This window comes from Theropithecus gelada, chromosome X (assembly GCF_003255815.1).
Source record: "Theropithecus gelada isolate Dixy chromosome X, Tgel_1.0, whole genome shotgun sequence".
Taxonomy (NCBI): Eukaryota; Metazoa; Chordata; class Mammalia; order Primates; family Cercopithecidae; genus Theropithecus; species Theropithecus gelada.
In genome coordinates this window covers 134,311,833-134,323,637 of record NC_037689.1, presented here as the reverse complement: position 1 = coordinate 134,323,637, position 11,805 = coordinate 134,311,833, and the positions used below count along the sequence as shown (strand labels likewise).

At 43.9% G+C, this 11,805-nt stretch overlaps 1 pseudogene across 1 annotated transcript; it reads right to left on the bottom strand.

The window, feature by feature from the left end:
• Window positions 1-10,562: 10,562 nt before the first annotated feature.
• Window positions 10,563-11,283, bottom strand: LOC112615041 (annotated as a pseudogene). The gene has a single exon (XR_003117264.1). The product of XR_003117264.1 is annotated as a ras-related protein Rab-28 pseudogene (transcript).
• Window positions 11,284-11,805: the final 522 nt, after the last annotated feature.

Sequence of the window (11,805 nt, the reverse complement as noted above, 5' to 3'; positions counted from 1 at the left end):
GGCAAAGTTACCAGCTGAAAGTGAGGAGTGAAAAGTAGAGATTTGAGGAGAGAGAATAAATGAGACAGTCATTTGAAAAGTTAGAAAGCAAACAAACTAGAGAAGTATTTGGTAGTTTTGAATCCCATTTGAGATTTGCATCATGAATTTATAGAGACACCAGTTGAACATGCTTATATATTTGTCTCTAGCAGTACTTGCAGCTCGAATGCAGGTGTTGATCCCACAAAGCAAGTAAACAGTGAGGGAGAAGTAAATGCTCGAAGATAACTTGATGTACCATGAGAAGGTAGAATGGATATGGGACAGTAAAATCAACAATAACTATGCATTACACTATGCTGTCCACATACTACCCCAGTTCCTTATTCTCCTTTGTGGCCAAATGTCTTGAAAGAGTCACTCATGCCTGCTGCCTGCAATTCCTGTTCCCACATTCTGTTTAATTTCATTTCAGTCAAGTTTTCACTCTCATCATTCCACTGAAACTGCTCTTGTCAAGGTCACCAGTGACCTGCACATTGTTAGATTCAATCCAAATTTTCCTCTTCCATATTTTATTCCATTAGTCACTTTTTCCCTGATAGAATATCTTTTTTTGAATTTTAGGATAGTATGCTTTTTCTTTTTCTTTTTTTCTCTTTTGAGACGGAATCTTAACTCTATTTCTCAGGCTGGTAGTACAGTGGCGTGATCTCGGCTCACTGCAACCTCTGCCAGCCGGGTTCAAGTGATGCTCCTGCCTCACTGTCCTGAGTAGCTGGGACTACAGGCACCCGCCACTACCCCCAGCTAATTTTTTGTAATTTTGGTAGAGATGCGGTTTTGTCACGTTGGCCAGGCTGGTCTCGACCTCCCGACCTCCGGTGATCCAGTAACCTTGGCCTCCCAGAGTGCGGGGATTATAGGCGAGAGACACCGTGCCCAGCCCAATTCCTTTTTCTTTTACCCCACTGATCACTCCTAGTCTCTTGCTGATCATCTTCCCTAACCACCATTTTTTTTTTTTTTTTTTCCTTTGAGACAGGGTCTCACTCTGTCGCTCAGGCAGGAGTACAGTGGTGTGATCTTTGCTCACGGCCATCTTCGCCTCCTGGGCTCAAGTGATTCTCCTGCCTCAGCCTCCTGAGTAGCTGGTATTAACAGGCGCTCACCACCACACTTGGCTGATTTTTCTAGTGTTAGTAGAGACAAGGTTTCCCCATGTTGGACAGGCTGGTTTCGAACTCCTGACTTGAAATGATCTGCTTGTCTCAGCCTCCCAAAGAGCTGGGATTACAGGCGTGAGCCACCACGACCTGCTGAGGTACCGATTTTTAAATACCCATTGTTTCTTTTTGTCTTCCCGTGATAGAATATAATCTCCCTAAGATGAGGGATCTTCGCCTGTTCTGTTTATTCCTGCATCCCCAAAGCCTGAAGTGATGCCTAGAACATGGTAGGAGTTCAACAAGTATGTGTTAAATGAATATGCTTCACTTCTCATAGTTGTTCTTCCAAAAATATCTCTGAACACACTTTAACTGTTTTGCGTACATCTTCAAGTGTACTGCCTTACGGCCACCCCAAAGAAAGACAATGTAAAGTTCTGTGAATAGTTGCATTCAACTCTAAGTGTAGAATGTCTGTAATCTTACCTCCAAATTTTCTAATACATAAACTGAAAATGTTAAAATGTATTCCTAAACATTCTATATAAAATATTGGGAGAAGAGAAAACAAGAGTATGATACAGTAAAAGGAGAAATTCAGGTAGAGACTATAACTCTTGCTTAGGTAATTGGTCACAACGCAATAACTGTTAATTACAATATCCTTCCTAAAATACCCATTTTGTATATGTTTTTTTACCTTAGTTAATCCTGGCATTTTACTTGGTTTACTAAACCTTCAATCCAGAGGGTTCTAAGCCTGTGTGATGTAATACTCTTCCTTTAGCTTTTATGGTTTTTTTTGAGACGGAGTCTCCCTCTGTCCCCCAGGGTGCAGTGCAGTGGTAGGATCTCGGCTCACTGCAAACTCCGCCTCCAAGGTTCAAGGGATTCTCCTGCCTCAGCCTCCTGAGTAGCTGGGATTGATTATAGGCATCCACGACCACGCCCAGCTAATTTTTATATTTTTAGTACAGACAGGGTTTCATCATGTTGGCCAGGCTGGTCTTGTACTCCTGACCTCAAGTGATCTGCCCACCTCAGCCTCCCAAAGTGTTGAGATTAAAAGTATTGAGATTACAGGCGTGAGCCGCTGTACCTTGCCAGGAAACTTGGAAACTTTTAATATTGTTTCTTTTTCCTAGTTATTCAGAGGCAAAGTTATCACCTGAAAGTAAGGAGGAGTAAGTGGAGGTTTGAGGAGAGATAATAAATGAGACAGTCATTTGAAAAGTTGGAAAACGAACAAACTAGAGAAGTATTTGGTAGTTTTGTGTCCCATTTGAGATCTCTATCATGAATTTATAGAGAAACTAGTTAAGCATGTTTATATATTTTTCTCTAGCAACACTTACAGCTTGAGTGCAGGTGCTGGTTCCACAAAGCAAGTATACAGTGAGGGAGAAGTAACTCCTCGAAGATAAATTGATGTACCATGAGAAGGTAGAATGGATATGGTACAGTAAAATCAACAATAACAATGCACTACACTATGCTGTCCACATACTATCCCAGTTCCTTATTCTCCTTTGTGGCCAAATGTCTTGAAAGAGTTACTTATACCTGCTGCCTGCAGTTCCTCTTCCCACATTCTCTTTAATTCATTTCAGTCAAGCTGTCACTCTCATTGCACTAAAACTGCTCTTGTCAAGGTCACCGGTGACCTGCACATTGTTAGATTCAATCCACATTTTCCTCTTCCATATTTGACTCCGTTAGTCTCTCCTTCCCTGATAGTATCCTAATTTTAGGATACTACACTTTCCTTTTCCTTTACCCTATTTATCACTACTATTTTCAGTCATTTGCTGATTCTCTTCACTAACCTTTTTTTTTTTTTTTTGAGACAGGGTCTCACTGTGTCCTGGAGTGCAGTGGTGCAATCTCAGCTTACTGTAACCTCCGCCTCCTTGGTTCAAGTGATTTTCCTGCCTCAGCTTCCTGAGATTCTGGGATTACAGGTGTCCACCACTACACCCAGCTAATTTTTTGTATTTTTAGTAGAGATGGGGTTTCACCATGTTAGCCAGGCTGGTCTTTTAACTCCTGACCTCAGGTGATCCAACTGCCTTGGACTCCCAAAGTGTTGTGATTACAGGTGTGATTCATGGCTCCAGGCCCAGACTTTGTTCTATGTACTTTTCATGAACATATTTGTTCCTCATTGCCGGGCGCGGTGGCTCATGCCTGTGATCCCAGCACTTTGGGAGGCCAAGGCTGGCAGATCACTGGAGGTCAGGTGTTCAAGACCAATCTGGCCAACGTGGCAAAACCCCATCTCTGCTAAAAGTGTAAAAATTAGCCGAGCATGGTGGTGGGTGCCTCTCATACCAGCTACTCAGGGAGTCTGAGGCACAAGAATCGCTTGAACCCTGGAGGTGGAGGTTGCAGTGTGCTGAGATCGCGCCACTGCACTCTAGCCTGGGCGACAAGAGCATGACTCTGTCTCAAAAAAAAAAAAAATTTTGCCCTCACAAGAACCTATAAGGTAAATACTATTATTTTCCTCATTGAAGGCATGAGGAAATTCAATTACATAAATTAAGTAAATTACCCAAGTTACATACCTATATACTGATAGACTTGGATTTCAAGTAGTGTTGTTCCAGAAATCATGTTTTTAACTAGTATGCTACATGACCTGTCATGTATATTAATACATGTAATACTTTATGAATCATTACTTAAGGTGACGTTTAGTCATCCACACAGAAATGTCACATGTAAAATTAGGTGTAAGTAATGAGGTTGCTGGAGTTGTATGGGTTGGAGGTAAATTTGGGAGTCATAAGCATGTGGATGGCACTATAAGGTATGAATATCAAAGTGGGTGAGATCACTCAGGAAGAATGTAAATCGAGAAGTCCAAGGACTGAATCCTGGCATGCTCCAACATTTTAGAGGCCCACGAGGTGAGAATGTAACATGAAATCTGAAAAGGAGTGGGCTCAGAGGCAGGAGGAAAATCAGGATAGTGTGTTTTCTAGAAAGCCAAGAGAAAGTTGCAAGAATGACTGTTGAATGCTACTCAGAGGTAAAGAAAAAGGAGTGAGCATTCGACACAACATGCTACATGGGTTGGGCGTACTAACATGCAGTCAACAAAAGCCATTTCAGGGGGATGGAGGGTGCACAACCGTATTTGAAGTGGGTTGAGGTGAGGGTGGCACAGAAACAAAGACAAGAACTAGAGTGAGCTATTTCGAGAAGTTTTGCTGTGGTGAAGGACAGAAAAGTAGGAGGATGTGGGGTCAGGGGAGGTATTTTAAAAATGGGAGATGCTAGAATATCTTTTTTTTTGAGACGGAGTTTCGCTCTATCGCCCAGGCTGGAGTGCAGTGGCCAGATCTCAGCTCACTACAAGCTCTGCCTCCCGGGTTCACGCCATTCTCCTGCCTCAGCCTCCCAAGTAGCTGGGACTACAGGCGCCCGTCACCACGCCTGGCTAGTTTTTTTTTTTTTTGTACTTTTTAGTAGAGACGGGGTTTCACCATATTAACCAGGATGGTCTCGATCTCCTGACCTCGTGATCCGCCCGTCTCGGCCTCCCAAAGTGCTGGGATTACAGGCTTGAGCCACCGCGCCCGGCCTAGAATATCTTTATTTTTTATTTTTTATTGAGATGGAGTTTTACTCTTGTCGCCCAGGCTGGAGTGCAATGGTGTGATCTTGGCTCACGGCAACCTCCCAGGTTCAAGTGATTCTCCTGCCTCAACCTCCCGAGTAGCTAAGATTACAGGCACACGCCACTATGCCCGGATAATTTTGTATTTTTAGTAGAGCCAGTGTTTCTCCATGTTGATGAGGCTGGTCTCGAACTCCTGACCTCAGGTGATCTGCCCAACTCGGCCTCCCAGAGTGCTGGGATTACAGGTGTGAGCCACTGTGCCTGGCACTAGAATATAGGTTTGTGGGACTGTTCCAGTAAAGGGGCAGAAATTAAGACATGAGAATGAGGGGATGACAGTATTAATGAAGTCTTCAGATAAGGGAAGATGGAAGCCAAAAAAGTTACAGAGTGACGTGAAGAGCAGAAGTATTGGCCGGGCATGATGGCTTAAGCCTGTAATCCCAGCACTTTGGGAGGCCAAGACGGGCAGATCACGAGGTCAGGAGATCGAGACCATCCTGGCTAACATGGTGAAACCCCGTCTCTACTAAAAAATAAACTAGCCGGTCGAGGTGGCGGGCGCCTGTAGTCCTCAGGAGGCTGAGGCAGGAGAATGGCGTAAACCCGGGAGGCGGAGCTTGCAGTGAGCTGAGATCCGGCCACTGCACTCCAGCCTTGGCGACAAAGCGAGACTCTGTCTCAACAACAAAAAAAGAGCAGAAGTATTTCATCTACCACATTACGAGGGAAGGAAGGCAAAGAATGAGAGTGGACAAGCAAGAGATTAGTAGATTAGGTTGTGGGAAAATAAGGAAATTTACTTATTTATTTATTTATGAGATGGATCACCTTCTGTTCCCCAGGCTAGAGCGAAGTGGCATGATCTCGGCTCACTGCAATCTCTGTCTCTTGGGTTCAAGGGATTCTACTGCCTCAGCCTCCTGAGTAGATGGGATTACAGGTGCCTGCCACCATGCCTGACAATTTTTTGTATTTTTAGTAGAGACAGGGTTTCACCATGTTGTCCAGGCTGGTCCTGAACTCCTGACCTCACGTGATCTGCCCGCCTCAGCCTCCCAAAGTGCTGAGATTACAGGCGTGAGCCACTGTACCCTGCCAGGAAACTTTTAGTATTGTTTCTTTCTTCTAGTTATTTAGAGGCAAAGTTATCAGCTGAAAGTGAGGAGGAGTGAGAAGTGGAGGTTTGAGGAGAGATAATAAATGAGACAGTCATCTGAAAAATTGGAAAGTGAACAAACTAGAGAAGTATTTGGTAGTCTTAAGTCCCATTTGAGATTTGTATCATGAATTTATAGAGAAACTAGTTAAACATGTTTATATATTTTTCTCTACCAACACTTACAGCTTGAGTGCAGGTGGTGGTTCCACAAAGCAAGTATACAATGGGGGAGAAGTTAATGCTCGAAGATAATTGATGTACCATGAGAAGGTAGAATGGATATGGGACAGTAAAATCAACAATAACTATGCACTACACTATGCTGTCCACATACTACCCCAGTTCCTTATTCTCCTTTGTGGCCAAATGTCTTGAAAGAGTTACGTATGCCTGCTGCCTACAATTCCCCTTACCACATTCTCTTTAATTCATTTCAGTCAAGCTTTCACTCACAATGCAAAAAGACTTCGCATTTCAGTCAAAGCAGTTTCAGTGAAACTGCTCTTGTCAAGGTCACCAGTGACCTGCACATTGTTAGATTCAATCTGAATTTTCCTCTTACTTCCATATTTGACTCCTTCCCTGATAGTATCCTAATTTTAGGATACTACACTTTCTTTTTCTTCTACCCTATTGATCACTACTTCCAGTCTCTTGCTGATCCTCTTCCCTAACTTTTATTTTTTTTTGTTTTGGAGACAGGGTCTCACTGTGTCACCCAGGCTGGAGTGCAGTGGTATGATCTCTGCTCACTGCAACCTCCGCCTCCCAGGCTTGAGGGATTCTCTTCCCTCTGCCTCCTGAGTAGCTGGGATTATAGGTGCCCACCACCATGGCCGGCCAATTTTTGTGTTTTTAGTAGAGACGGGGTTTCATCATGTTATCCAGGCTGGTTTTGAACGCCTGGCCTCAAATGATCTGCCCGACTCGGCCTCCCAAAGTGTTGTGATTACAGGTGTGAGCCGCTGTGCCGGGCCGACGTACCAATTTTTAAAAACCCATTGTTTCTTTTTGTCTTCTCTTGATAGAATTACTATCTCCATAGGATCAGGGATCTTTGCCTGTTTTATTCCTGCATCCCCAAAGCCTGAGATGATGCCTAGAACATAGTAGTAGTTCAGCAAGTATATGTTAATTGAATGAATATGCTTCACTTCTCATTTGTTCTTCCAAAAATACCACTGCCTAACATACTTTAACTATTTGGCATACATCTTCAAGTGTACTGCTTTATGGCTGCCCCAAAGACAACCCTAAGTTTTGTGAATAGTTGCATTCAACTCCAAGTGCAGAATGTCTGCAATCTTATTTTTCCAATATATAAACTGAAAATGTTAAACTGTATCCCTAAACATTCTATATAAAATATTGGGAGAAGAGAAAACAACAGTATGATGCAGTAAAAGGAGAAATTCAGGTAGAGACTATAACTCTTGCTTAGGTAACTAGTCACAAGGCAATAATTGGTAATTATAATATTCTTCCTAAAATACCCATTTTGTATATATGTATATATTTTTTACCTCAGTTAATGGTTGGTATTTTACTTGGTTTACTAATCCTTCAGTCCTGAGGGGTCTAAGCCTGTGTGATGTTGTAATAATCTTCCTTCAGCTTTTTTTTTTTTTCTTTTTGAGACAGAGTCTTCCTCTGTAGCCCAGGCTGGAGTGCAGTGGTGCGATCTCAGCTCACTGCAAGCTCCGCCTCCAAGGTTCATGCCATTCTCCTGCCTCAGCCTCCTGAGTAGCTGGGACTACAGGCGTCCACCACCACACCCAGCTAATTTTTTTAGTAGAGTCAGGGTTTCACCGTGTTAGCCAGGATGGTCTCGATCTCCTGACCTCGTGATCCGCCCGCCTTAGCCTCCCAAAGTACTGAGATTACAGGCTTGAGCCACTGCACCTGGCCTCCTTTAGCTTTTAAAAAACATTTTGGCTGGGTGTGATGGCTCACAACTGTAATCTCAGCACTTTGGGAGGATAGCTTGAGGCCTAGGCAACATAGACCCTGTTTCCATGAAAAATAAAATTAGCTGGGCATGATGGCACTTGCCTATAGTCCTAGCTACTCAGGAGACTGAGGCCGGAGGATTGCTTGAGCCCATTAAGCCTGCAGTAAACTATGATCACACCACTGTACTCCAGCCTGGGGTGACAGAGCGAGACCCTGTCTCATAAAACAAACAAAACCGTTTTTATTCCACCACAAAAATGGGCATGAAAAAGATTTTAAAAATTGAAGTGTAACACACAGAAAAGTAAACAAAATAACTTCCACTTCTGGAAATGATGGAGTAATTGATACAGCACCTGCTGTCTCCCCATAAACAACTGTAAAACTAACCAACATATAATGAGGCAACTGTTCTGAGACATTGCACAATAAGTACTCTAGAAATACAATCCCTGAGAAAACCACATGAGGAGAGCCCCATGGAGCCCCATGTTCATTCAATTCTCTGACTAGGGGCAATTTTCTGATTGTAGCACAGGAAGGTGAAGTTCAAACACAGCACACTGTTCTCACTCACTGGACAAGGGAAGCAAAGATCACAGTTTGGGTTTTGAAGTGGAAAAACATAGCGTCCCCCAGATGTTGGTGTGGGGGTTCCCTGTGGGTCTTTTAAAATTTTTTTTTTATTTTTGAGACAGAGTCTCACTCTGTTTTCCAGGTTGGAGTGCAGTGGTGCCATCTTGGCTCACTGTAACCTCCATCTCCCAGATTCAAGTGATTCTCCTGCCTCAGCCTTTCGAATAGCTGGGACTACAGGCATCCACCACCATGTCCGGCTAATTTTTGTATTTTTAAGTAGAGATGAGGTTTTGCCATGTTGGCCGGCTGGTCTTGAACTCCTGACCTCAGGTGATCTGCCCACCTCGGCGTCCCAAAGTATTGAGATTACAGGCGTGAGCCACCACCCTATGGGTCTTTTAAGAAAATTTAAATTTGTGAGAGAAAAACATCTGAACATCAGGTACAGTCTGATTCACAAAGATTCAACAGTATATCACTGCCCAGGTGTGGTAGCTCACACCTATAATCCCAGCACTTTGGGAGGCCGAGGCAGAAGGATCACTTGAGGCCAAGAGTTTGAGACCAGCCTTTGAAACATAGCAAGACCCCATCTCTACAAAAAACTTAAAAATTAGCTGGGTGTGGTGGTACCTGCCTGTAGTTCCAACTATTTGGGAGGCTGAGGTGGGAGGATCGCTTGAGCCTGGGAGTTCGAGGCTGCAGTGAGTGTGGTTGTGGTTCTGCACTCCAGCCTGGGTGACGGAGACCCTGTCTCAAAAACAAAAAAAATCTGAAAAAATAAAACCCACCACCACAACAGACACCCAAAACAAACAAAACCTATGTCATAACTCATTCCTGGACTATTCTTACGCAGTTTGCAGGAGAAATTCCAGGTGGAGCATCAGCTGAACATTTATCTAAATTCATAAAGTCATCTAACCTATTACACAATACATCATGACTACAGTCTACAAAATAGGCAATTTAGGCCCCTTTTTATTTATTCATTCATTTATTTTGAGACGGAATTTCGCTCTTGTTGCCCAGGCTAGAGTGCAATGGCTCAATCTCAGCTCACTGCAACCTCCGCCTCAGCCTCCTGAGTAGCTGGGATTACAGGCGTCTGCCACCATGCCCTGCTAATTTTTTTGTATTTTTAGTAGAGACGGGGTTTCACCATGTTGGCCAGACTGGTCTCGAACTTCTGACCTCAGGTGATCCATCTGCGTCGGCCTCCCAATATGCTGGAATTACAGACGTGAGCCACCGCGCCTGGCCAGGCCCCTTTTTAAAAATGAAAAAATATTTCTATTACAGGCTTATTTTGAGCATGTTCAGTTAGATGACAGCTTTATTTTTATTTGCAGTTGATAGCAACAGAATACCTTCTCAAGTATCTATAGGCAAAATATGTTAGTTGTGTGATATTTGCACCCTGAAGTATACTTCGACATGTGTGAGTTCACATGAGAGAATGAAACCACTGTGACAAGATCCTGGCTGATGATCAAGACTAGGATACTTTTCATATTTGTTTAAAACATTTACATCAGGGAAAAAAGGAAGAACATACAGAGAAACACCACCATTGTTTTTTCTTTTTTCTTTCTTTTTTTTTTTCCAGATGGAGTTTCGCTTGTTGCCCAGGCTGGAGTGCAATGGTGAGATCTTGGCTCACTGCAACCTCCACCTCCCGGGTTTAAGCGATTCTCCTGCCTCAGCCTCCCGAGTAGTTGGAATTACAGGTGTACACCACCACGCTCGGCTAATATTTTGTATTTTTAGTAGAGACGGGGTTTCACCATACTAGTCAGGCTGGTCTCAAACTTCTGACCTCAGGTGATCGATCCACCTACCTCGGCCTCCCAAAGTGCTGGGATTACAGGCATGAGCCACTGTGCCTGGCCAGACACCATTCTTTTTCAGTGAAACAGTCTAATTCCGGAGAATGAGCCTTCCAGTTTGAATGCAATGTGTGTGGTCCCAGTGTTTAATTCTTTTGAATCCAAGTACATGCCTACGGCTAGGAGGAACACTTAAGGATGAAGCAAGTTTGGAGGAAAGTGTTAACTGAACTACAGAGATGGTCACTGATAAAACAAGTTCTTAGAATTTCTCAGACACACCCAGAGGTGAAGGGCAGCCGGAACTATCAACACAATGGAAAAATGAGCTCACCCAACTGCACACACACAGCTTCTAGAAGGGTTAACAGCTCTTGCCATAGGTTCCTGGTTGTAGTTGACAATATCTGCCTTCACCACACTCTGTGACTGTTCTGTTTCTGCTTTGTTTAATTTGATTCGAAGGATTTCAGCAGCAACTTTTTGAAAACACAGGAAGACAGAGTCTGTTGCCTTGGCTGAAACCAAGTGGCTATTAAAACCGTTTTCCTGGCAAAACCGTAAGTGTTTTTCAGGTTTTACTGTTCGATTATGCTCCAAATCAATTTTATTGCCCACTAAGGCAACCAGTGGCTGAGTTTCTGACTCTTCACTCACTTTCTTCATTAATCTTCTAAAAATTCTCAAAGCTTGGATAACTTGTAATATCATATACCAAGAGGATTTCCTGTGCTCCATAGATGCATCTGTCCAACATTTTGCTTCCTATTGTCTGGCCTCCTGTATCCCAGACTAGAGAGTAGCATTCAAGTTTCCTGGCAATGTTATCGTTTTCAAAATAAATCCAGTCCTATAGTTTGTACTGGTTCCTGAAAGTTTTCTGAGCAAAATCTGCAGCTAAGGAGGTCTTCCGGGAGGTGCTGTTCCCTAGCACGATGATTTTCAGTGCTGTTCCTGGCTCTCTTCCTTAGAGTCCTACATGATGTCCCAGGAACCATGCCCACCACCCCCCTCCCCCAGGTGGAGGGAGGAGGGGAAGGAGAATGTCTCCAGGGGTGAGGGAGGAAGAAGGGAGGTAGTGGGGACAGTACCTCACTTGTCTGCTCGATGTCAGCAGCTACTGGAGAATCTCTTGCCAGGTGCCATCTTGCCAATCTCTTCTCCCTCTGCCTCCTGTGGGTCTTTTGTTGAGGGCTGGGCTGTACATGCGTAGTATGAGATCCTTTGAGGCCTAGAAAAGAGCAGCTGCTATGGGGTTGAAAGAAGAATGGAGAAGGCCAGGTGCAGTGGCTCATGTCTGTAATCCCAGCACTTGGGGAGGCCAAGGTGGGCGGATCAGTTGAAGTCAGAAGTTTGAGACCAGCCTAGCCAACATGGCAAAACCCCATCTCTACTGAAAATACAGAAATTAGCCGGGTATGGTGGCTCATGCCTATAGTCCCAGCTACTTGAGAGGCTGAGGCAGGAGAATGGTTTGAACCCAGGAGGCAGAGGTTGCAGTGA